Source organism: Ictidomys tridecemlineatus, chromosome 10, assembly GCF_052094955.1.
Source record: "Ictidomys tridecemlineatus isolate mIctTri1 chromosome 10, mIctTri1.hap1, whole genome shotgun sequence".
Classification (NCBI taxonomy): Eukaryota; Metazoa; Chordata; class Mammalia; order Rodentia; family Sciuridae; genus Ictidomys; species Ictidomys tridecemlineatus.
Window position 1 is genome coordinate 111,629,584 of NC_135486.1, and position 24,976 is coordinate 111,654,559.

The 24,976-nt window shown below is 35.8% G+C and overlaps 1 pseudogene across 1 annotated transcript; it reads left to right on the forward strand.

Moving 5' to 3' along the window:
- The first annotated feature begins 286 nt into the window (after positions 1-286).
- Positions 287-24,634, forward strand: LOC101969366 (cytochrome P450 3A12-like; annotated as a pseudogene). Its single transcript, XR_013427172.1, has 12 exons — positions 287-404; positions 2,305-2,398; positions 3,860-3,911; positions 4,001-4,119; positions 6,361-6,475; positions 6,731-6,819; positions 7,510-7,658; positions 16,358-16,485; positions 18,094-18,160; positions 21,250-21,410; positions 22,736-22,962; positions 24,078-24,634. The product of XR_013427172.1 is annotated as a cytochrome P450 3A12-like (transcript).
- The last annotated feature ends 342 nt before the right edge of the window (positions 24,635-24,976 follow it).

Consider the following 24,976-nt stretch of genomic DNA (forward strand, 5'->3'; position numbering starts at 1 on the left):
CTGAAGTTTGAACCCAATGCCTCAGAACACTCTCCCACTGAGCCACGACCGCAGCCCCATTGAAGATTTTATAGATATTTTTTTTTATGAAAACTGAACTCTAAGATCCAAAGAGGCATGTCCCCAAGTCTCACTGCCAACTGCCAAGGTGGAGGGGGCACCTGGCTTCTTCAATAGTGGGTGGAGCACCAATAGTTTTTTCTATTGGTTGAACATTTATCCCCACCTCCTTTTCCAGCATATAAATATGCCAGTCTGACTTCATTGAATCACACCTGCTCACAGAAGGCAAGCTTGGCACTTCTAGATCACATATCTGGAAGGAAAGTTGTGATGGACCTGATCCCAAACTTTTCCATGGAAACCTGTGTTTTCCTGGGAATAAGCCTGGTGCTCCTCTATCTGTGAGTAACTGTCCCAGTTTCGCTTCTCTTGAAACCAACCATTTCTGTGACTAGGAGATTTAGTGATATGATTTGATTTAGAGGATGAACTTTGGAGTGAGTCTAAATTTGAACCCAGATTAATCAACCAGAAGAGTTCAGTAGATGAAGATTACAAACAACTGGACACCTTCTGAAAAGTGATGCACACTTTGCAAACTTTCAGAATTCTAGGGGTATAGAGGGGTCTTCACAAGTTTCTGTGTCATTGTTTATCTTTTGTGTTCTATGTGCACTACAAGAGATGTGTAGGAGCATCTCTCCTGTGGAACAGGTGGTTCCTGCTTCTTTTCTTCAGGTCCCAGCACCATTTGTAAAATGCACCAAGTGCATCCCAGGTGCTACCACAGGCTCAGATTCAATTCTTCCCTCTGTTCTCTTCCCTTTCCCTGGAACAGCCCTCTCTCCAAAAAATCAAATCCTCCGCTCTGCAATATGCAAGTACTCCTGAATGATAAAACTATTGAGCAAAGACCTGGGAGAAATTTGGAAGTTTTATGCCTTAAGTTAGCATCAGTGTAGAGACTTGTTTCTCCCTTGATTTGAAATCTAATGACAGCTTCAAGAGACAGATGTTTCCAAGCCCATTTTGTATTTTAAATATTTGCTTATGAAATTCTAGTACAGGAGCATGAATAATATCATCTAGTAGAAGAATTCCTTTAAATAGTGAGATTCCTGGGCTGTGGTTGTGGATCAGTGGTAGAGAGCTCATCTGGCATGTGTGAGGCACTGGGTTCAATCCTCAGCACCACAAAAATATAAATAAATAAAATAAATGTATTGTGTCTGCCTACAAGTATAAAAATATTTTTTAAAAAATAGTGGGATTCCTGGTTTCATGGAGCAGGGGGAAGAGAGCAGTTATTTATGACTGAGGTAGAAGACATTGCCCCAAGGTGACCTTTGACTTCTATCTTAAATCCACTTTTGTAAGACTAGGTATTCATAATGATATAAAAATAGAAAATATAAACCTGGTTGTAACAATTAAAGTAAAGGGTAGTATTCAGGCTTTTGTTGCATCTATTTTCCCACCAGTGGCATTTTAAAATTAATGAAAACGTTTTAATTTTATTCTGCTCAATAGTACAATTTCTTTGAGGTAAGTTCCTCACATTCCTTCTGAAGGTCAAAATAAGACCCTTGGGTTCTGAATTTGTGAAAAACAACCTGTTTAAGAATGACTTCATCTTTTTTGAAAAATTGAAAGAATATTAATCTAATACATATATCCATGACGTAGATTGCACATGTCTTTAAATATACCTGCCCAGCTGGTTATTCTTACTCAAAATTTTCTCCATATGCCAGTGTTCTTAATCTCTTACAGCAGATGAGTAAGAAAAATGTGGACCAGGGATGCAATAAAAAGCATCTAGATGGGAGTTATGAAAAAGTGGGAGAATACTCCTTTCTGCTCAGGAAAGAAGTCCCAGAGTGGGGATGGCTTCCACTGGAGGCCACTAGAAGGCCAACATAATGGCATCAAGTCAACTTCCTAAACTGACTCCAGTGAGTGAAGTGACCTGGAAGAAATCTAGTCTGAATGACTCAGGAGTATTCAAACTCATGTTCCGGGACTTATATCAAATATTAACTATAGAATTTGGAGCCTAATGATGCAACTTAACAATAATCAGCTGCTTTGAGCTAATTATTATGACTTTTGTGGTCTCTCAGAGAATGTGAGAGAGATGATGAGCAGATGTAATTAGGGCCATTGGAGTTTTTGTTGTTATTTAGGGCCTACATGTTACCTGCCTGGCTTTACTGCTCCCATTCTTGAATCAGTGACTCGTGAGCCACTGTATACACACAGTCACAATCCCTTGACATGGACTTCTCTTCCACTTTATAGATATGGGACCTATTCACATGGATATTTTAAGAAGCTGGGAATTCCTGGGCCAACACCTCTGCCTTTTTCGGGAATTCTTCTTAATTATCACCGGGTGAGTGTCATTTGAGCTCCCTGTTTTGCCTCTTTTGGTTGCAAATACCTGCTTAGTTACATCAGTAGATATTTAGCTCCATGAGAGAAGTTTTGAGATTTCAAGCTTCAGAAACTGTGTGAGGGCCCATCCAGAGCACAGTCAGGTTTACCCTGGGGCTCTGTTTACAACTCCTCATAGTGTCAGGTTCACTTCTGTTGATGAGCTCAGGACTCTGGCACATCAACAGTGTAAGCTGTGGACTTTATGTTCAGACTATGAGCATTCTCACAGTGTTTTCTTTTTTTCCTCAGGGCATATTTCTAGGAAGATACACTCATATCTCTGGGATGCTTTTTTTGCACAGTTAAAATATTACAAATGAAACTTAGCATGAGGAAGATTAATCGCTTAGTTTCTATGATGAAAACTCACAGCCAGTGTCTAACTATCTGTTTACTATGTGCAGAGAGGTAGCATCTCCCCTCTTCCAAGTTAAGCCCCAAAACAGGAAGGCAAATCCACTTTTATATGCTCACTATGTCACTTACTTACTCAACAACATGATTGTGACAACATAAATCTCCTAGTCTAGAAGAGTTTCCTGCCATCTTTACTCCCTAATTCTACTTTCTTCTTTTTATTTGTCATAATTATTGTTGCTCATATGCCATTATTAAGTTTTCAGTGTTGACTTTTCAGTGAAGCATTTCTTTCTCTCCTTCATCTATTTGATGTTAAGACCAGACATAGGATGTAATTCCACCAGTGAGTTCCCTGGTGGATTGACGGGGTTTATATTGGAGAGTGACCTCAGCTAACTGTAGCAACTATTCCCTTTCAGAGCTGGTGGGGGTTTGGTGGGAACCATAGAAGAGATGCAATCATTTTGCTCTAGAGTAAAAATAGTGGTAGAAGACATTGACTCTTCTCCTCCATCTTCTCTCATCAATCCCCAGAAAGCCACAGGGCTGGCCAGAGTGTTCTGCTCAGTTGACATGGCCCATAGACACCATGTGATCCAAGGACACAATGTGCCCCACTGAATCTCCAAAGGCCCCATTTCAGCTACCACTTGCAAACCTTAGTAATTGTGAGATGTTAGTAAATTATCTGCCTTCAATTTTTCACAAACTTATATTTTTCCATGTAAAAAGTTGTGAAGACTATGGGCTGAAGCTGTAGCTCAGTGGCAGAGCATTTGCATAGCACAATGAGGAAATGGGTTTGATCCTTATCACCACATAAAAATAGACAAATAAAGGCTTCTATCCACCTGTAATTTAAAAATAAGTAAATATGTAAATAAATCAACAAATAAATAAGTTATGGAAAGTACCGTAGGCAATACTATTGTATTCACCATATAGATTTAACCAGTGTTCCAATGTTATTTCTAATTATGATCTCTTAGAAGGTGTATTTTGTCTCTACGTTTCTCTTCCTACCTACTTTCTCTACATTACCCTCTTTGCTATGAAGACTCCAGTGGTTTCTGTGGTCAGAATCCCCAACCAGAACTTCATGTTCCTATGTATTGTAGGAGTAGGCAGGTAGAATATGTAATATCGGGATCAAAGTCTGGAATCCTGCTGCAGAATCAGGCCTCTTAGATTTAATCAGCTTTGCTTTCCCAACACAGCCTGTTTAATGGTTCACAACCTGTTTTGGCTACTATAGAGCCCAGCATTATCAAAACAGTGCTCATCAAAGAATGTTATTCTGTCTTCACCAACCGGTGGGTAAGTACTCACTTTTCAAAATTGTAACATTTATTTATATTTTTAAGATTTTATTTGTTCTTTTTAGTTATACATGACTCTAGAATGTATTTTGACATATTATACATACATGAAGTACAACTTTCATCCTTGTGTTTGTGCATAATGTGGAGTTTCACTAGTTGTGTATTCACATATGAATATAGGAAAGTTGTGTCTGATTAATTCTACAGTCTTTTCTAATCCCACCCCCTCACCCTTCCCTTTGTTCCCTTTTGTCTAATTGAAAGTAACATATTTTATTTATTTATTTAATTTATTGACTCAATTTTTATCCTGAGATATTTACGAATTCAGAGGGCATTCCTTGCCCAAAAAAATTATCAGGCAGTTTCATGTGTAATTTATTCTGTTTTACCCAATGAAAATTTCTTACATGACTATAAATTTATTAAGTACTTGTTCCTATATTAACAGGAAATTGATACAATCTAGGCTTTTTATTTTCATTTTTCCCGTTTTGTGTGCCTATATAAATGAGTGTGCAGCTCTGTCCAAATGTATCACATGCCTACATTTGTGTTGATTTAGATTGTTATTTTAATGTGTTTTCACCATTTCTTCATTAACCTTAGAAATGTGCCTGATTTCTTGTGTGTTGACCACATCGGACAAAGATCGCACCTATAAATAGGGAAAATCCTATCTGTATTTCTTTTATTTATTTGTTTTTCTTTTTCTCTGACATAACTTCCATAGCTTGGAGTTCCAGTGTGAGGTTGAATAACAGCAATGAGAGTGAACATTTTTTTTTGAAGGATATAGACTTTAATCTTCCAAAGTTCACCCCAATTTTAGATGAGGCTAATGTGTGTGTGTTTGGATTCCCATACAATCTCTATCTTCACTTTTTAAAAACTTTGAGGGCTAGGGATATAGCTCAGTTGGTAGAGTGTTTGCCTTGCAGGCACAAGACCTGGGTTTCAAACAAAAATTTTAAAACTTTGATTAATATATGATAATTGTGCATGATATTTGGATTTTCTGTGATCTTCAATAGATGCATATATTGCACACTGCTCAAATCCAGCCTCTATTTACTTGCCTTCTACATACCCCTTCCTAACATGTATAAATCACTAATCTACACTGAGATGAACATTTTTACTTGTCTTTCTGTATATGACTGAACAGACGTTGTTGAATTATTCCTGATGCTTGGGAGAAAGCATTCAGTTTGACACCAGTAAGTACATTGTTAGCTGAAAATTGTTTTTTTTTTTGTAGAATCTCTGACAAGTTGAAGCAGCTTCCCTCTTCTCCTAATCCCCTAAATGTTTACAGTGAATGAGTGCTGGAAGCATACATTTTTTGGTGGTAGTGGGGTACTGGGATTGAACTCAGGAACACTAGACCACTGAGCCAAATCCATGGTCCTATGTTGTACTTTATTTAGAGACAGCGTCTCACTGAGTTGCTTAGCACCTCAACACTGCTGAGGCTGGTTTTGAACTTGTGATCCTCCTGTATTAGACTCCTGAGCTGCTGGAATTACAGGCATGCACCACTGTGCCTGGATGGAAACATACATTTTAACACAAAAAAATATATTTTAGATGACAGAACTAAACTTCAAGGGTTTTACTTTGGAAGTCTAGCACCCAGGTGAAAAATAGAATTATTTTCCTTTTCTCCTCTGTCCTTTTAGAAAATACTGAAACAACTTCCATTAAAAACTTGTGTTTTTTCCTGTTTTCCACTTATATTCCAAATCCTTTAAGTTTCAAATATTATTATTTTTAAAATTATCATACCTAAGTACCCTTTTATCAAGACATTTATGCCGGAAATGTATGTAAAGACAGAACTGATCTTAGATAACATACAGTTGACCAAGAACATCTGATATCTGTCACCAACCCATTTCTGCTCTGCATAGCCCTGGAGTTTGTACTAGGTCTTTGTAGGTTTTTTCCTGTCTATTCCCCTAAAAAAAGTTTCCAACAATTGAAAATTTTGCATGTAAACATAGGTTGGAATATAAAGTCCAAAAGCTATGTGAGGTACCTGGGTATCTCTTTCAAACTCTCAGGAGGTTATATCACTTGGAATAAATATTATTGAGTGTCTGACATAGGGCAAGCTACCTAGTAGGCAGTCACTAAACTTTTTTTTAAATAAATGATACTTATTTAACAACTTTTGCAACTGTGGGGACCTCGACATTTATATAGGACAAAATCTCTTTTCTTTGGGCTCTAGAATCTTGGTCCAATGGGATTTATAAAAAAAAGCCATCTCCTTGTCTGAGGATGAAGAGTGGAAAAGAATAAGAACACTGCTCTCTCCAACCTTCACCAGTGGAAAACTCAAGGAGGTAAGGATGGCTCTTCATTGAAAACTTAGAGAATAAACCTGGGGATGGGTAGAAAATGAGATAGATAGTAGTTCCTTTTAAAGGGATAGTTATCTGAATTTGAAGTTCCTAAAAATGTTCTTTTGTCTTTATGTTTTAGAAGAGATATAGTAAGGTTCATTATAAATGTCTCATACTTCTTTATCCTGGGAAAACCATAATCTTGGGGACTGAGTCTCTCACTTAACTATTGATGATTTTGTGTTTTGTGTGTAGATGTTTCCCATCATTAACCAGTATGGAGATGTGCTGGTGAAAAACATGAGACTGGAATCAGAGAAGGGCAAGTTTATCAACTTGAAAGAGTAAGTAGCAGGGCAGCTCTGGCATTCCAAGCTCCACCAGGAGCCCCTCCAACTGCTTGCCACAGAACCGAATTCCAAATGTTGAGCTTGTACAATGAGCAGACAAAAGCAAGTTTGGAGTCACAACTCCAACTTTTCATCTAAGAAATAGCTGCTCCCAGGAGAAGACAGGGAAACTGCGGGAGAAAGGATCTCTCCTGTATCCACCAAGGTTTGTTTGGCTGCTATTTATGACTTTGGATATACTAGAAGACAAAATACTGTCAAGGTCAAGGTCACCTTTTTAAGCCCTCTAAGAAGACTCAGTTATTCCACCCTTGTCCTGCTGAAGCTGTTTGTATACAACTGTCATCATCTACAATCTATTGTGCTACTGTAGTTTGTCTGATTATGGATCTTATCCCCTGTGTGGGTGAACTTCTTGAGTTCAGAGGTGAATCTAAGTCACCTCACTGTCCCCATGACTCCTAGTACAAGGGCAGTACCTCATTTGAAACTCATAAAGACCTCTTGCTCAGTGTTAAGGGATCATAGACTAATCTGATGGTCCAGCAGATAACTGTTGACAGTGTGGGGCTCAATGCTTGTCTTGCTTGGGCACATGAACTTACTCCTACTACTTGCTGCATGTGTAGTGGAAGGATTGGGAAGAGACACTGGTTTTAACTTTCTATATCTTTCTCTATTCAGCATCTTTGGGGCCTACAGCATGGATGTGATCAATGCTACATTATTTGGAGTGAACATTGATTCCCTCAACAAACCACAAGATCCCTTTGTGGAGAAAGTCAAGAGGCTCTTACGATTTGATTTCTTTGACCCTTTGCTCTTCTCAATAAGTATGTGAACTACCATGTTATTCATTCATTCTCTTTTTGAATAAGAGTGTTATTGATACATAATTAATATACCTTTGGATCATCTCACTTAACTTGTAGAATTAAATGGTTTTCAGTACAAAAATATATGCAGCCATAACTAGTGACCATTTATCAACTCAGAAGCAGGCTATTATTTCATTACTAACTCTCTATTCTCCAAGCCTAAGCAACCATGAATCTATTTTCTGACTCTATAGATTTGCTGATACTGTGAATTTTCTATTAATGCAATCCTCAAAGTCATGTCTGACTTTTTTCATTTATCATTATGTTTTCAATTTCTTCCATTCTAAAGCATGTGTGAGTACTTCATTCCTTTTATTAAAGAAATTATTTATTTATTTGTTCTAATTAGTTATGCATGACAGCAGAATGCATTTTACTACATAATCCACAAATGGAGTGCAAGTTTCCATTTCTGTACTTTTACATAAAGTAGATTCACACCATTTGTGTCATCATACATGTACCTAGGGTAATGATGTCCATCTTATTACACCATCATTCCTATACCCATAACCCTTCCCTTCCCTTTTCTTTCCTTTGCCCTCTCCGAAGTTCCTCTATTCCTCCAATGACCACCCCCCCATTACGGATCAGAAACCAATTATGAGAGAAAATATTTGGCCTTAGATTTTTTGGGATTGGGTTATTTTACTGAGCATTGAATTCTCCAAATCTATCCATTTATCTGAAAATTTCATGATTTTATTCTGTTTTAATGCTGAATAATATGCCATTGTGTATATGCACCATAGTTTTTTTACTCATTCATCTACTGAAGGGCATCCAGGTTGGTTCCACAGTTTAGCTATTGTGAATTCAGCTGCTATAAACATTGATGTGACTGTGTCCCTGTAGTATGCTGATTTTAAGTTCTTTGGATGTAAACGGAATAGTTGGATAGCTAGGTCAAATGGTCGTTCCATTCCAACTTTTCTGAGGAATCTTCATACTGCTTTCCATATTGGTTGCATCAATTTGCATTCCCACCAGCAATGTAAGAGTATGCCTTTTCTCCCACATACTGACCAATATACATTTTTGCTTATATTCTTCATAACTGACATTCTGAGAGAAGTGAGATGAAATCTTGAGAGGAGTTTTGATTTGCATTTCTGTATTTACTAGAGAAGTTAAACCTTTCTTCATATATTTGTTGATCAATATATATCTTTTTCTGAGAAGTGTCTGTTCAGTTACATATCCTATTTATTTTTTGGGTTATTTGTTTCCTTGGTGTTAATTTTTTTGTGCTCTTTATATATCCTGGGTATTAGTGCTCTATATGATTTGTATGCTGTAAAAATTTGCTCCCATTCTTTAGGCTCTCTCTTCACCTTATCTTTTCTTTTGTTGAGAAGAACCTTTTTAGTTTGAATCTATCCCATTTACTGATTCTTGATTTTATGTCTTGTGCTTTAGGATTCTTGTTAAGGAAGTCAGAATCTAATCCAAGATAATCAAAATTTTGGCCTACTTTTTCTTCTATTAAATGCAAGATCTCTGGCCTAATTCCTAGGTGCTTCATTCATAGTGAATTAAGTTTTGTGCATGAGAGATAGTGGCTTAATTTCATTTTGCTATATATGGATTTCCAGTTTTCCCTGCAACATTTGTTGAAAAGACCATCTTTTTTTTTCCAATGAATGTTTTTGGCACCTTTGTCTAGTATGAAATAACTGTATTTGTGTAGGTTTGTCTCTATATCTTTTGTTCTGTACCATTGATCTATGAATCTGTTTTGGTGCCAATATGGATTTCCAATTTTGCCAGCACCATTTATTGAATAGGCCCTTTTCTCCAGTGAATGCTTTTGTTACCTTTATCTGGTATGATACAAACATATTCATGTCGGTTTGTCTCTGTGTCCTCTATTCTGTACTATTGGTCAACAAGTTTATTTTGGTGTAGATACCATGCCTTTTTATTATTATAGCTCTGTAGTATAGTTTAAGTTCTGGTATTGTGATGCCTCCTGCTTCACTTTTCTTGCTAAAGATTGCTTTAGCTATTCTGGGTCTCTTATTTTTTGATACATATTTTACAATGGCTTTTTCTATTTCTATGAAGAATGTCATGGGATTTTAATAGGGATTGCATTAAATGTGTAAAACACTTCTGGTAGTATGGGATTTGCCAGAATGTAATAGAGAATGTTTACATATATGTTCATTAGAGATAATGGTCTGAAATTTTCTTTTGTTGATGTGTCTTTGGCTGTTTTTGGAATCAGGGTGATACTGGCCTCATAGAATGAGTTTGGAAGTGTTTCCTCTTTTACTATTTCATGGAATAATTTAAGGAATATTTATATTAGGTCTTCTTTGAAGGACTTGTGAGATTATGTCTGGTAGAGGGCCTTCTTTGTATATAGCCTTTTGATAGTGTCTTTTATTTCCTTGCTTGAAATTGATCTTTTTAGCCTGTGAATGTGATCCTGATTCAGTTTAGATCATGACTCTAGAAATTTATTGATGTCTTTGATACTTTCTATTTAATTGCAGTATAAATTTTCAAAATAGCTTCTAATTATCTTCTGTATTTCAAAAGTGTCTATCATGATATTTCCTTTTTCATCACAGATTTTAGTAATTTAAGATTTCTCTCTCTCTTTCTCTTTGTTAGTGTGGCTAAGCATTTATAAATTTTATTTTTTTTCAAAGAACCAACTTTTTGTTTTGTCAATTTTTTCAGTTGTTTCTTTTGTTTCAATTTCATTGATTTCAGCTCCAATTTTAATTATTTCCTGTCTTGTACTACTTTGGGTTTTGATTTGTTCTTGTTTGGGGGGGCTTTTAGATGTAATGTTAGGTCACTTATTTGTTGACTTTTCTTCTTTTAAGGAATGAACTCCATGCAATGAACTTTCTTCTTAGTACTGCCTTCATAGTGTCTCAGAGATTTCTATATGTTGTATCAGTGTTCTCCTTTACCTTTAAAAATTTTTAAATCTCCTCTCTGATATCTTCTTCTATCTCTTGCTCATTCAATAGCATTATTTTTTTAGTTTCCAGGTGTTGGAGTACCTTCTATTTTTCATTTTATCATTGATTTCTAATTTTATTCCATTATCTGATAGTATGCAGGTTACTATCTCTGTTTGTTTGTATTTGCTAGGATTTGCTTTGTGGCATAATATATGGTATATTTTAGAGAAGAATCCATGTGCACTTGAGAAGAAAGTATATTATTTACTCATTAATGGGTGAAATATTCTCTATATGTCTATTAAGTCCAAGTTATTGATTGTATTATTGAGTTCTATAGTTTCTTTGTTTAGTCTTTGTTTGGAAGATCTATTAGATCTATACTGGTTAAAGTCATCCAGTATTATTGTGTTGTGGTCTATTTTACTCTTGAAATTGAGAAGAGTTTGATGAATGTAGATGCTCCATTGTTTGGGGGTATATGTATTTACTAGGGAGTGCTGCGTTAAATAGCAATTTAATGTTTACCTAATAGTAACTGTCAGTATGTTTTCCACAAAAGCCACACCTATCTCAATTTCCCACCTGGAGTGCACAAGGGCTCCTGTTACTCCCTATCCTGTCCAACACTTACTTTTTCCCATTGTTTTGTTTCTAGTTATCCTCCTGGGTGTATTGTGGCATCTCATTGTGAGTTTCATTTTAATTTCTATAACCTAATATGTTGAACAAGTTGAGGTATTTTTATGTCTTCTTTCTATAAAAGTCTTTTCAAGTCACAGTTGTATTTCTGTTTGTAGGCAAGTTGTAAGATTTCTTTATTCTGGATACAGATTCCTGATGTGATGTGTTTTGCAATTTTTTTCTCCTCATCTACAGGTCTGGTTTGACTTTTTGATTGTATATTTGGAAGTAGCATCTTTTTATATTTATAATATATAACTTTTGTGTTTTTTTAAAGAGAGAGAGAGAAATTTTTAATATTTATTTTTTAGTTTTTGGCAGACACAATATCTTTGTTTGTATGTGGTGATGAGGATCCAACCCGGTCCACATGCACTCCAGGCAAGCGTGCTACTGCTTGAGCCATATCCCCAGCCCAAATTTTTGTGTTTTTATTCCCTTTTTTTGGCTTCACAATCTTAGACTCCAGATCTAAAATTGTAAAGGTGTAGTTTCTTGCTTTTTTTTCCCTAAGAGTTAGTTTAATTTTATGTTTACATTTTTGATCCATTTTTAGTTGGATTTTTTTTACAGTATGAATTCAGGTCCCAACTTTAATCTGTTGTGTGTCTCTGTCCAGATGAACCAAAAGCATTTATTGAAAAGAGTGGTTTTTCCATATTTTACTGTCATGGCACCTTTCTCAAAATTCTTTGAACCATAGACACATGGGATTATTTCTTATCAACACTACAATTCTTCTGTCAGTTTTTTTTTTGTCTTTGAATTTTAAGATCACATCTTTTGTAAAGAATAATAATTTGACTTCTCTTTTTCCAATTCCTTTTACTTCATTCTTTGGCCTCATTTCTCAAAGATTTTAGTTGATATATTGACTAAGAGTGGTGACAGTGAACATCTTTGTCTTATTCCTTATTTTAAAGAAAATGCTTTTATTTTTTTTCTTGTCCATATGCTATTTGGGGTTTTTATATATAAAATTAATGATGTTGAAGGAATTTTTTTCTATTCTTTGCTACTTCGGTGTTTTTAATTTTTGACCAGTGCATTATAATTACACATAATATTGAGCTTCATTCTGACATAATTATACAAGCATGGAATATAATTTGCTCTAATTCAGTCTCTAGTACTTCCCCTGTCCCTTGCCTCTCCCTCTAACCTGTTCCCTTTCCTTTAGTCTACTGGTCTTTATTCTATTCATTTATCATTCTTTTTAATCAATGCATTATGGATATGCAAAAAGATGAAATTCAGTATGGTGAATTATATGCCCCCTTTATGTCATCCCAGAGCTCATGAATATTCTGATCATGTTTCCTCTTGTTTCCCTTAATGCTGACTGAGGTTTATATGTTTCAAGTGTGAAGTTTTATCTTCCAGGTGACCTAATACATTTGCAAGAATTCAGCTAAATTTTTATTTGATTTATTGAGATTTTTATTTCTCAAATTTGTTTGGTCTTTTCAGATTATCTTTCACATCCTGTGTTCTCACCCAGGGTTCATTCCTTAGATCATGTCTTAGTTTATTGATAATGTTAACAATCAACTTTTAAAATTATTTGCTTGGGATTTCATCAACTGCAATATCTGTGAACTTAGTATTGGAGGATAATAAGCATTTGGAGACAGGATGACAGCCTGTTTGCTGAGGTTGTATTTGTGTATATGTTGAGATGGATTCCTTTTGCTCATGTATGTGAGGGAGTTTAATTAATATTTATTTCATCATTTTAAGCCCTGATATGAAGATATATCTTAACTTTAACACATCTAATCAATGTAAACAGTCTTGGGCTCAAGAACAAGTACCACTTTCAGAAAATAAGTGCCAGTAACAGTAATAACTTAATAGCAAATCATATATCAACATATACTACAGCATTTATTAGTAATGAGCTCTGCAACTGTATTAACCAAAGAGAAAAGTGAGTGAGGAGTAACATAGAGTAGGTGGAAAAGCTTAAGCATTAGAAATATAGTATGGCAAACTATATTAGAAGAATAAAGCATAAATAAAATAAAAAGAAAAATAAAGAAAACTTGGGAGAGGGAGGAGAGAAAAAACAATGAAGCACAGGAGAATGGAGTGAAGGTGAAAGAGAAGCAGAATTGACATGGGATCCTTTTCATTAAAAAAATAAATAAAATTATATGAATTCTAAAAAATACATAATGATAAGACACTGGGAGTTTATCTCCAATAGTGAATGCAAGACCACTCATAGAGCTTCAGTTTTCTTTCTGTTGAAGCTTTAAATTTGAAGACATTGCTTTGTGGGGTTTTGATTTTAGAATATCCCAGTTATAAAGAATTTTGTGTGATACCAATGTCATGCTTTTTGTCTGTTTTCAGCTCTGGCCCAAGCTGGCCAAACTTGATGGAGGAGTCTGTGTGCTGAGCTCTGACCCCTCTGCCTGGCAGCATCTGCTGTGAAAGTATTGTCTTATTCAGAGTAGACTTCACTTTAAAAATGGCTTTGTTCTTGTGACTGAGGTGGGAATGTGAGTGTGGTAGGGTTGTTGGTCAACTTCTAGAAAACAAAGACAATCAGTAAAGGATCTGGGTGTCTCACACCCCTCCTTTAGAAAGCCTGAGTCCCTGTACTGGGTTGTTTGTGTGGAATGTTTGCCTCCATCTTTCAGACCCTCTGGAGCTTGGGGAGGTGGCACAGGTGCTGTGGGATGCTTTCACAGGCCCAGGGTTTTCAACCTGACCCTGATCTGTCCTATTTCCATCTCCTGCCAGCCATGGTCAGACTGCCAACTTCAAATAAAAGTGCCCTTAACACTTTACTCTGCAGACTGTCAGACAACTGCAGGTTGCCCCACAAAGCTTCTCCTTTTCTGTGTTGTAGTCTTACTTCTGTGTCCAGATTGATGCATGATCTGAACACCCGTCAATACAGTAAAAGGTAAAGATTAGGTGGCCATTTTTCTTGGTATTCAAAAAGAAAATATACCAGAAACAATACAAAAAGAGCAAAAAGTGAAAAATGAGTGAAACATGAAAAGCAAGGGTAAATTGCAGGGATTCGTAGTCTCCCTCCCAGGAAGTACTAACAGAGAATGTCTTTAGCTGATGCAACTTCCCCACTTTTACTCTCTGCTGGAGAGTGCCTGGTCTCTCTGTTGAGCTAGCTCTGATGAGCTTATTTTCTTCTCAGATGATGATTTTGTTGGACAGCAGCACCATTTATCTTAAACTGGGTGGGAGTAATTTGGGCCCATTGGGGAGGAGCTTCCTCTCCCCCATGGAACCAATGCACACCCGGAACTGCTGCCATCTATCCCTTGAATTAATTCTTTTTGTATTCTAGAAGTTGATATTTTTGGATTTCGCCTGATTGCTAGTTTTCTGGGTTGCTTGCTATCATTTTCCCATAGCCTTCCCATTTCCCCACAGAACTGTTGATTTAATTCAGTCTCCAGGGACTGTTGGGATATTGTGAGTTCTGCTAATACACCATTTTTTCTGACCTCCAAATCTGATTTTTTTGTTGTATATAATTATTTTTATATGATGCTAGATTTAATTTTCTAATACTAGTTGAGATTTTGCATCCATAATTATAAGATATGTCAGTTTGTAGTTGTCCTGTGTTATCTTTGTGTTAAATCTTATGATTAGGTTAACATGGACATTTAGGATCTTTTACAAGTGTTCACTGTATTCTATATTAGAAAATACTAGATATTTCTATGAATATTTGTGAAGAAGTTAAGAATTGGTTATAGTTCTTTGAATGTTTGGTGGAATTCTCCATGGAACATCTGGACCTGAGCTGCTCTTTGTGGAAATGTTCTTAATTTCTCTTTTAACCTCATCATGTGATGCATGTCTATGTATATTCTCACACCCCTCCTTCAGAAAGCCTGAGTATCTGTGCTGGGTTGTGTGTGTGGAATGTTTGCCTCCATCCCTCAGACCCTCTGGAGCTTGGGGAGGTAGGACAGGTGCTGTGGGATGCTATCACAGGCCCAGGGTTTTCAACCTGACCCTGATCTGTCCTATTTCCATCTCCTGCCAGCCATGGTCAGATTGCCAATTTCAGATTCAGTTGTTTGTGTTTTCTAGGAATATGTCCATTTCATTTATGTAATTTGTATAGTTGTTGTGATAATCTGATTGTTAAAATATCTTTATACTTCTTTCTTTGTTTATAATATCAGTATTTCCCATTTTCGTTTTGAAGGCTAGTAACTGTAGTCTTTCTATTTCTGGCTCAGTCTAGCTATTATTTTGGCATTATTGGTGATATTTTTCAAATAATTGCATTTGTTTTTATTCATTTCTTCTATTGACATTATTTTCTCTTTGATTAGCTTTCACTTTGGTCCTTAATATTTTCTTCCTTCTGTTTTCTTTACCTTTAATTTGTTCTTTTTTTCATGATTTATTGGGTGAAGTTTTATTGTTCATTTGTGATCTTTGTTTTTATTTAATAGATAACAATTTTCCACTACAAAATAATGGCTTTTTCTTCTTTCCATAAGTTTAATATATTATTTCTTCTTTTTTCTTATCAGTACTTTATCCATTTCACTTTATATTTCTTCTTTCATCCAGAGTTTATTTAGGTGAATATTGATCAATTTTCCCATACATTGAGTTTCCCAATTTTCTTTCTAATAATGTCTTCTGGATTCCTCCTGTGGTGGATTCTCTTTATCCCATCCTGACTGTTCTTTCTTGAAGAGCATAATTAACCACAGTCCCAGACTAAAGCCTAGTTTTATCCAAAGACACTCTATTCAAGTACATGAAGAGTAAAGGTGTCAGGGTTTTCATCCTGATCCTTTGGTCACTCCACACAGGCACAAGGGGCCACTAATATCACTGCTATGATGGTGGCCCTGTATATGACCTCCTCTTGCTCAGCCAGGGGCCTGGAGCCAAATAAGTAGTCCTAACACGAACAGTTACTCTTTAGGAACCATTATGACTTCCATTTTTCTGATTGGTAGACAAGATGTAATTGCTCCAGGTAAATTTTACATTTTTCACTGAAGTGTCCTTTGTTTTTTCTTTCCCCTGCAGCAATCTTTCCATTCCTTACTCCCATTTATGAGGCAATGAATATTTCTCTGTTTCCAAAGGATGTCACAAATTTTTTAAAGAAAGCTATAAGCAGAAGGAAAGAAAGTCGCCTTCAAGAGAAACAACAGGTAAAATCCAGTGGTGGTTACAGAGGAGGTTCATTTTTGATAACTTATTTGCCTATGGGTGTATGACTTCCATACTTCTTTGTATATTTTTAAAAAGTAGATGAAGAACTCTTGGTTGAGAGTAGTAGAGGGTTTTTATTTGGGGAGAATAAAGAATTTAGCATCTGGTAATTGAGATAAAAGAATGAATCAGAGAGGGAACTTAATTAGAGTGAGATGTATTCCAAGCTCTTATAATAATGTCAAAATGGACTCTACTCTCATACATAACTAAAAAGAACTAATAAAAATTAAAATAAATAAAATTATGTGTTTTAAATATTGAAAAAATAGTGAACCAAAGAGAAAACATTTACAATTAAATGATGGGCATGGAATTTAATTTGTCAAGGCATAAATATTGCTGATAGAAAAAGTCCCAAAGGAGTCCTTGTACATTATTGAATATAATTTAAATTACGACAGCCTTTATGGAAAATTGTCTGGAGGGCCCTCAGAAATCAAATAAAGACCCATCGTGAGATCCAGCAATCTCACAACTGGGTATCTAGCCAATGAAAATGAAATCAGTATGTCAAAGAGAGATATGTACTCCCATGTTTATTGCTGCACTATTTAAAAATTGTTCCTATAAATTGAGCCAAATATATTTTGAAAATATCCAGTATCAGGAAATGATAAATGCAATTAAAGATGTATATAAACTAACATAAACATCAAACAGCATATATATATATATATATATATATATATATATATATATATATATATATATCAAAGTAATCAGGTACCTTGTTAATATGTGTATAGCTAAATATTTTTATACATCAGTTGAAATGATTTTTTAAATAGAGGAAAAATATTTTATCATGTCCCTTGTCTTCAATAGATAAAATTTCAACATAATATTTTTCCTGGTGCTTTAATTTTTTTAGATTTTATATTGACAAAGAATCATTGCATTTCCAAACCTCTCACTTTATAAATTCTCCACAGAAGGCATCCTCAGTGTAGCTGGTACTGTCTGGCCTCTGATGGAGCAGGCATGGGTTCTTTAGGTGAAGGTTTGTTTCATGTATGAAGGCCAGCACAAGGATGTGTGCAGGCCAGGGAGCCAGTATGGGCCCTCCAGGTGTCAGTACAACTTCATAGCTTCAAGCATGATTGGATCTTTCAAGAAGCTTGCCCAAAATCTAATGATAAGCTCTAAATGGAAGGAGACTAATCTGTGGTATCTTTGGTGACGAATTGAGGCAGTAAAACAAAATATTGCAGTCCAGGACTTCTCCCTGAGAAAACAAATGTAACAGGAGACAAAGCCAACCACTCTCTGGCCAGGAGGCTGTGTTCAGAATCCACAGAGCTCACAAGCAGGGAGAGCAAAGACCAGTCGCTATTGGACCCCACAGCCAGTTTTCACTCAGGGAAATGTCCTACTCTCCAAAGTTTATAGATGGATACTTTTCTTCACTGATGACTTAGGAAACTTTAGCTGGACTTCTATACTTAAAGAAGTCATAGTTTCAGAAGAGTAGATAATTTCTGCACTCTTAATTTATTTCTGACTTCATAATTAACATTCTATCTTTGAAATCACTCTATTTCTAGCATCGGGTGGATTTTCTTCAGCTTATGATAAATTCTCAGAATTCCAAAGATGTGGAATCTCATAAAGGTAACCAAGGTTGCTACCTTGTCTACTTATGGGGAAACTCAGTGGGAAGAGTTGTTCTTGAAATTTTCAGCAATTTTTCCAGGAAGAAGAGCATTTCTACCAAGTTGCAGAAAGGCTATGCTTGGATATTATATACAGTAGCCTGAGGAACTCTCTGGAAAGACATCTAGAACTATGTTCAATACTGAAGCTGATATAAACAAGTATTTGTTTCACTAGCATGGTATTTTTTATTCAACTTATTTTCTCAATATTTTTATTTGATTCTCAATTTCTTTCTTATTTGTCCACTGGAATCCATTTCATGTAGACTCTTGAGTCCTCTATTATTCTTGTCACATTTCCTTGTGATTTTTTAAAAAGTAGCTTCTATTTATTGTGAGAAATTATAAATTCATTACAATATTGTGCTGAAAACATAGAGGTTCTCCATGTAGTCTTGAATACACTGCTTCACTATTAATATCCACCACAAAGAGTTATATTTGTTAGAGTTCAGGAACCTGTATTGACACACTTCTATCACTTAAAGTCCACAGATTTCCTTAGAGTTTGCTCTTGGTCTTGTACATTTTCTGACATGTATTTACATTATAGAAACATACAGTATATTCTGTTCCCTTTTCATTTATTTTCCAAGTATTTTCTCCCTTTCTGATTTAAGATATTCCAGGTTTCGGCTCTGTTTCTCCTGACCCCTTTGGAATCGGTGATTTTTCAATGGATCTTAGGGTTTTCATTTATTTATTTATTTATTTATTTAGTAATTAATGGAATTTAGAAATCAAAATCTGTGATCATCTTGTGGATTTTTGCTTTTAGATACTTTCAGCAGATAAGATTATTAACATGAAATGCTTCTACATGAAGCAGAGGAAAGAAATATTTTTGTATCTACTCACATCCAGAGATATACATTATTTTTCTCTCTCTTTCAAAAGAAATTTTCTAATTTAGAGCTTATTTCTGTGACATAAATACTCCCATTGCAGTTCTAATTTTTGGTACCCATTGTCTTGACAATCAAATAAAAAAATCCTGAATGTTGAAAATTAATTCGAGAGATGAGGGTTGGGCTTACTACAGCCTGCCAGTGTACATATTTTTTAAAAAATATCTTTATTTTTTAGTTGTAGGTGTACACAATATTTTATTTTATTTTTATATGGTGTTGAGGATCAAACCCAGTTCCTCATGTGTGCTAGGTGAGTGCTTTACCACTGAGCCACAAACCTAACCCCAGTGTACATAATTTTTTAATATTCATTTTTTGGGTTGTAGATGGACATATTATATTCTTTTTATTTATTTATTTTTATGTGGTGCTGAGAATCAAACCCAGGGCTTTGCACATGTGAGGTGAGCACTCTACCACTGAGCCATAACTCCAGCCCCTCATATTTTTGTGTTCACATGTGCATATCCATCTATCCATCCGTCCATCCATCCATCCATCCATCCATCCATCCATCCATCCATCCATCCATCCATTCATCTATCCTATATGTATCTACCCAGTTCTATTCAGCTCTTTGCAATGATAGAAACAGTCTATAGTTTAACTGTTTCAATATAATAACCACCAAACACATGTGCCTAGTGACCATTTGACATGTGGCTAGTGCCACTGAGGAACTGAAGTGTACTCAGGTTTAATTAATTAAAATTTAAACATTCACATATGGTTGGTAACTACGAATGCAAACATCTAAGCTTCAAACATTGATTGTTTTTTTTTTTTGGCTTTGGGGAGTGGGGTACCAGGGATTGAACTCAGAGGTACTCAACCACTGAGCCACATCTTCAGCCCTACTTTGTGTTTTATTTAGAGACAGAGTCTCAGTGAGTGATATAGACCTTTGTTGTTGCTGAGGAATATCTTGCCTCAGCCTCCCACTGGGATTACAGGTGTGTGCCACAGCACCTGGCCCAAACCTTGACTTTATAGTCCTACTCATGGGGTTCAAACTCACTGGGATAATAGATTTCATAATTAGATGCTCTCATGACATCATCATAGAAAAACACCATAGAAAAAAACATCAGTAAATCTGAACTCTGTATACCTCTCAAACACTTGTTTTGTGTATTCTATTTTTATCTTGAATTGCATGTTTGGCATAGGGACCATGTTATTTCAGGGCCCCATGTATCTAAATGTCATGATGCATTTCAAGATACATGAGTTAATTTCATGATTGTGTTTAGCTCCTCTCAAGAGAAAAATCAACATAGAGGTCAGCTTCTATGAGAAGATCTGTTTGGTGTGCATGATGTAGAGCAGAAAGAGAGAATGTACTAAGGAAGGTGAAATTCAGTCGTGACTGAATAAGTGTTGTGTTTTACTAAAATTGACCCACTTTTTCGCCACATGTAATTCCCACTGCCGCTCTATTGACAGTTTTCAATAGAATAGAATCATCACATTTTATGGAAGTTCATAAAATGAAAGTTCATATTTTGACTTGGTAGTTCTAGGATGGGTTTGAGATTCTGTGTTTCTAATAATTTCCTAAATGCTATTGATGCTGCTTGTCTATGGACCAGGCTTTCAGTAGCAACAGTCCCTTTGCTGCCCAATATTTTCTTACATTTCCTCCAGCATGCTTAGATGAAAGATTCTTCAATTTCCCACACACTGAAACCTTAGTATTACAAACAATCAAATTAGTATTTCAGGCTATATGTTACCTAGAATAATTAAAATTGTCCTGGACAAGAATATCATCCACTTTTGTACTTACACAAAGTAGATTCATAATAATCTAAGGGACATATTGATCATACTGTGTATCTTAGATAGAAATGGTGTCTCTTGAAATTACCTATCTTTGGTGGTGCTGAGAATGGCACAGTTTGTAGCCAAGTCCAAGTGTGGTGTAGATCTCAGAAAACTGGATTAAAAAAAGTCTTCCGTTGTCTCCCCTATCAGATAGACACTAGACTGAATACCACTCTGAGAATGACCTTGAACTGCTATTCCATGGTCCTGCCTGGTGATCTGTGGGTTTTAATGGGATTTATCTTCATCTAAAGCCTGATGTTGTGATTTTCTGGATTTACCTAAATTGTGTTTCTTCTTCCATTAGCCCTGTCTGATCTGGAGCTTGTGGCCCAATCAATTATCTTCATTTTTGCTGGCTATGAGACCACTAGTAGTGCTCTTTCCTTCATTTTGTATGAAATGTCCACCCATCCTGATGTCCAGACCAAATTGCAGCAGGAGATTGATGCGGCTTTGCCCAATAAGGTGAGAAGATGGTAACTGGAGAGGGAGGAGAGAGGCAGAGCCTCAACAAGACTGCCTCCGCGTCACTTCCTAGGAGGCTTTATCCAAAATATAGTCACTATTCTTTTCACCAGCTCTATTTGGAAAGGCTCTGAAGAAACAAATGAAGGAGAAAACAGCATTTTGGGGAAATATGTTATTCCCAAAACCACAACGAATTTTGAAAAGAATAAAATTTCAATTGTACCCATTACCAGTTACCATGATGATACCTAGGAAGTGTAAGCATGTGTCACTCAAGTGTTCAGATCATTGGATCTGCTGAACTGTGTCAAGAGCTCCTGCCTGGATGTCTGCTGAGTAAGCCTGGGCTTGGTGGGCAGGCCAACTCTGATCTGTTCCACATATCTTCACACTCTAGTCACATATTAGAGAGAAGCAGCCAAGGGATGAGTCAGGTTTTCTGGCTCCTGAGCCAAACAATTTACTTCTACCTTGTGTCCTCTCCAATGTCACATCAGGCATTAGCCACGTGCTGTTCCTGCTGTCTTCACACCTCTTCCTAAACAGGGAGTCTATCAGATATGAAGACACATGGTTTCTGGGACTGGCACGGCAGTGAAGTAGGTACAAAGCCTCTTCTTCAGAGCTTACAATGAAGCCCTAAAGAACAACCAGGAAATTGGTCCAGAAACAGAGGGTGGGGCTGAGAGTGGCCTCCTGTACTCCTTTGAATGTTCTCTGAAACTGAAATTATGTGACATGGTGCCATCGAATCTTAGCATTGTTTTGGAGGTATTAGGGTGGAAGTTACCAGTTTCTCCCAATATTTTTACATGAGGTAGTGTTATCTCTATGGTATATATACATATAAAATCTCCAAAGCAGAATTATTCAACTATAAATGGATGTAGAATGGTTATTTTCTATTTTTATGTTCTATTTACTTGAAATAGATACATGAGTTTTCTAGTGAAAGGTGACAGTGACTTTCACATATTTTGCTTGAGTGTAATTGTCATATTCTCTTTTGGGTGCTATTAATCACTTTTTCTCACATGAGAAAAAGTAGTACATGATGCTGCTGAGGATATTACAAACTGAATTTGGGATTGTCCCAAAGGTCTCTTAAGTACTTAACTTCTCTGCACTTCTCAATGGACCATGGACATGGTTGTCAAATGGGCATGATTGTTATTACAATGCTTAGTCAATTGTAAGTACTACTCTCCTTCACCATTCTGAGTATATTTTGGGATCTTCTAACACTTTAATAATACAGCATAGACTGAGGTTAATGTTAGTTTCAAACCTTAATTCCCCCAAATTTCATTTTTTCCCTTCAGGCACCAGTTACCTATGATGCCCTGATGCAGATGGAGTACCTGGACATGGTAGTAAATGAGACTCTCAGGTTGTACCCAATTGGTGTCAGAATTGACAGAATCTGTAAGAAAGATATTGAAATCAATGGAGTGTTTATTAGTAAGGGGACACTGGTGATGATACCAATCTTTGTTCTTCATCGCGACCCAAAGTATTGGCCAGAGCCTGAGGAGTTCCTCCCTGAAAGGTACAGGGACCCCGGGAAAAAGGACAAACTGGGCTAGGCTGATTCAAGCATATCCTTGTATCTATTAGCATAGGTGACATACAGGTAACTATGCAATAATTTTTATGTATGTCTTTTTATTTTAAGCTGTTTTCATGTTACAAACATGACATTTTCTTGCAAAATGCTATAAATTTGTGACAAGGAATAAAAAGGATGCTATGTCCATCCAGTATCTCAAATTTTTTAAAGAATCACAAGTTAATAATGTGATTATGTTCTCAGAAATATATGTCTGTGTAAATATAGACTTCTTTGCAAAACTAGATTGTATCAAATTTATTTTATTTTGAACAAATGTTTAACAACAAGCGGTAAATTCTCCATTATCACTTGATGACACTATGTATGTACAGGTTTTGCATCTATGATTTCAACTAAATATAAACATTTTTTCTTGTCATTTCCCTATAAATTGTCTAATACAATAAGTATTTATAGAGTGTGTACATTTTATTAGTTATTATATGCAATCCAGAGATGATTTAAAATATATTTCAGTATGTGCTTAGGGTATACAAATATTTCCCCATTATTTTTATAAAAGACATCATCATCCAAGATTTTATTGTGGCCTGATGCTGAAACGAATCCTAGTTCTCTAAAAGTTTGCCTTAATGTGTAGAAATCTATTTTAAATTTTTGAAACTATTTTTTTAATTTACAATTTTCTTAAAATCACTTTTTGTTTAGTTTATGGACCTTATGTATTTATATGTGGTGCTGAGAATCAAACCCAGTGCCTCACATGCTAGGGAAATGCTCTACCACTAAGCCACAACTCCAGTCCTTTATTTACAATTTTATCAATAAAGTGAATAAGTATAATTTTGTCTTAGGCCTCGTATAAGAGATATTCATGAAATAATTTTTCACATAAATGAATAATTTCACTATCCTATCATGACGCATGTTAGAGAAGGAGTATGAGGAGTTCAAGATACAGAATACTGAAAGTAGTTTTCATGTTTGTAAAGCATGACTGTACTTAATGTATTTTCTCTACTTTGCTCCTTCGTTTGCTGTTGTTCCATTCATTGTACTTCATTCTCCATGTGCTTGGCTATATGTTACAGATTCCTCTGAAATTAGGAAATCTTGAAATTCTTCAACCCATTATTCTGAAGGTTTTGTGCAGAGATGCAACAATTAGTGGAGCCTGAACTTCCCAAAGGATTTTTGAATGGTTCTTCTTGGAGACGGGGACACAGAACATCAGAGAACAAAAATGTATTTTGTGAAGAAAACTCAAAATGAAAGTAGACTCTATATTCCTCAATTGATGAATGATAAGAGATGATAAGAGATGCTGAACCTTTGCTGACCTTGCTCAGGGTCTGTGCAGAGAAATATTATCTAATTTGTGATGAAAAGTATGTGCCAATCCCAGTGCCACTCACCCTTTCTGGGTCTAATAGTCTCTCTCCTCTCACTGCCAGTTAGTACTGGCAGCTCCTCCTGATCTCTTATCAAAGAATCAACAATTATCACCAAATTTGTCAACAATTTTTAATGAAAATGAGGGTGGTTGTGGTCGCTTTTTTAGTGACATTGATATACGATGCATTCTTTGAAATATTCTGTGATAAGTTTTATAATGAGAAAGTCAATAAAAATATCCTTATAAAATTTATCTGAAGCTCCTATGCCCATTTAAGGGGATATATAGTACTGAATCAGTGAAAGTCAAAACTCAATCTTTGATCCTCAATCACTGAATACATGGAGCTTTTTCAGAAATTCAAATTAAATAGTAAGATAGATACAGTTAACCCACTGTGAATTTTTGCATTCCTGGAAAAGTATATTTATAGTGTCCTTCTGCAATTTTTGAAGCACATAATTTGTAACACTCTACTGAGGTAGTTATTACTGTATCTCTAGTTTAGATTTCATATTTTCATCCTATCTCCCTTATTGATTCTGAAAAGTAAAAATCATATTTGTAGTCCATCTTCAATTCCCAACGTGATAA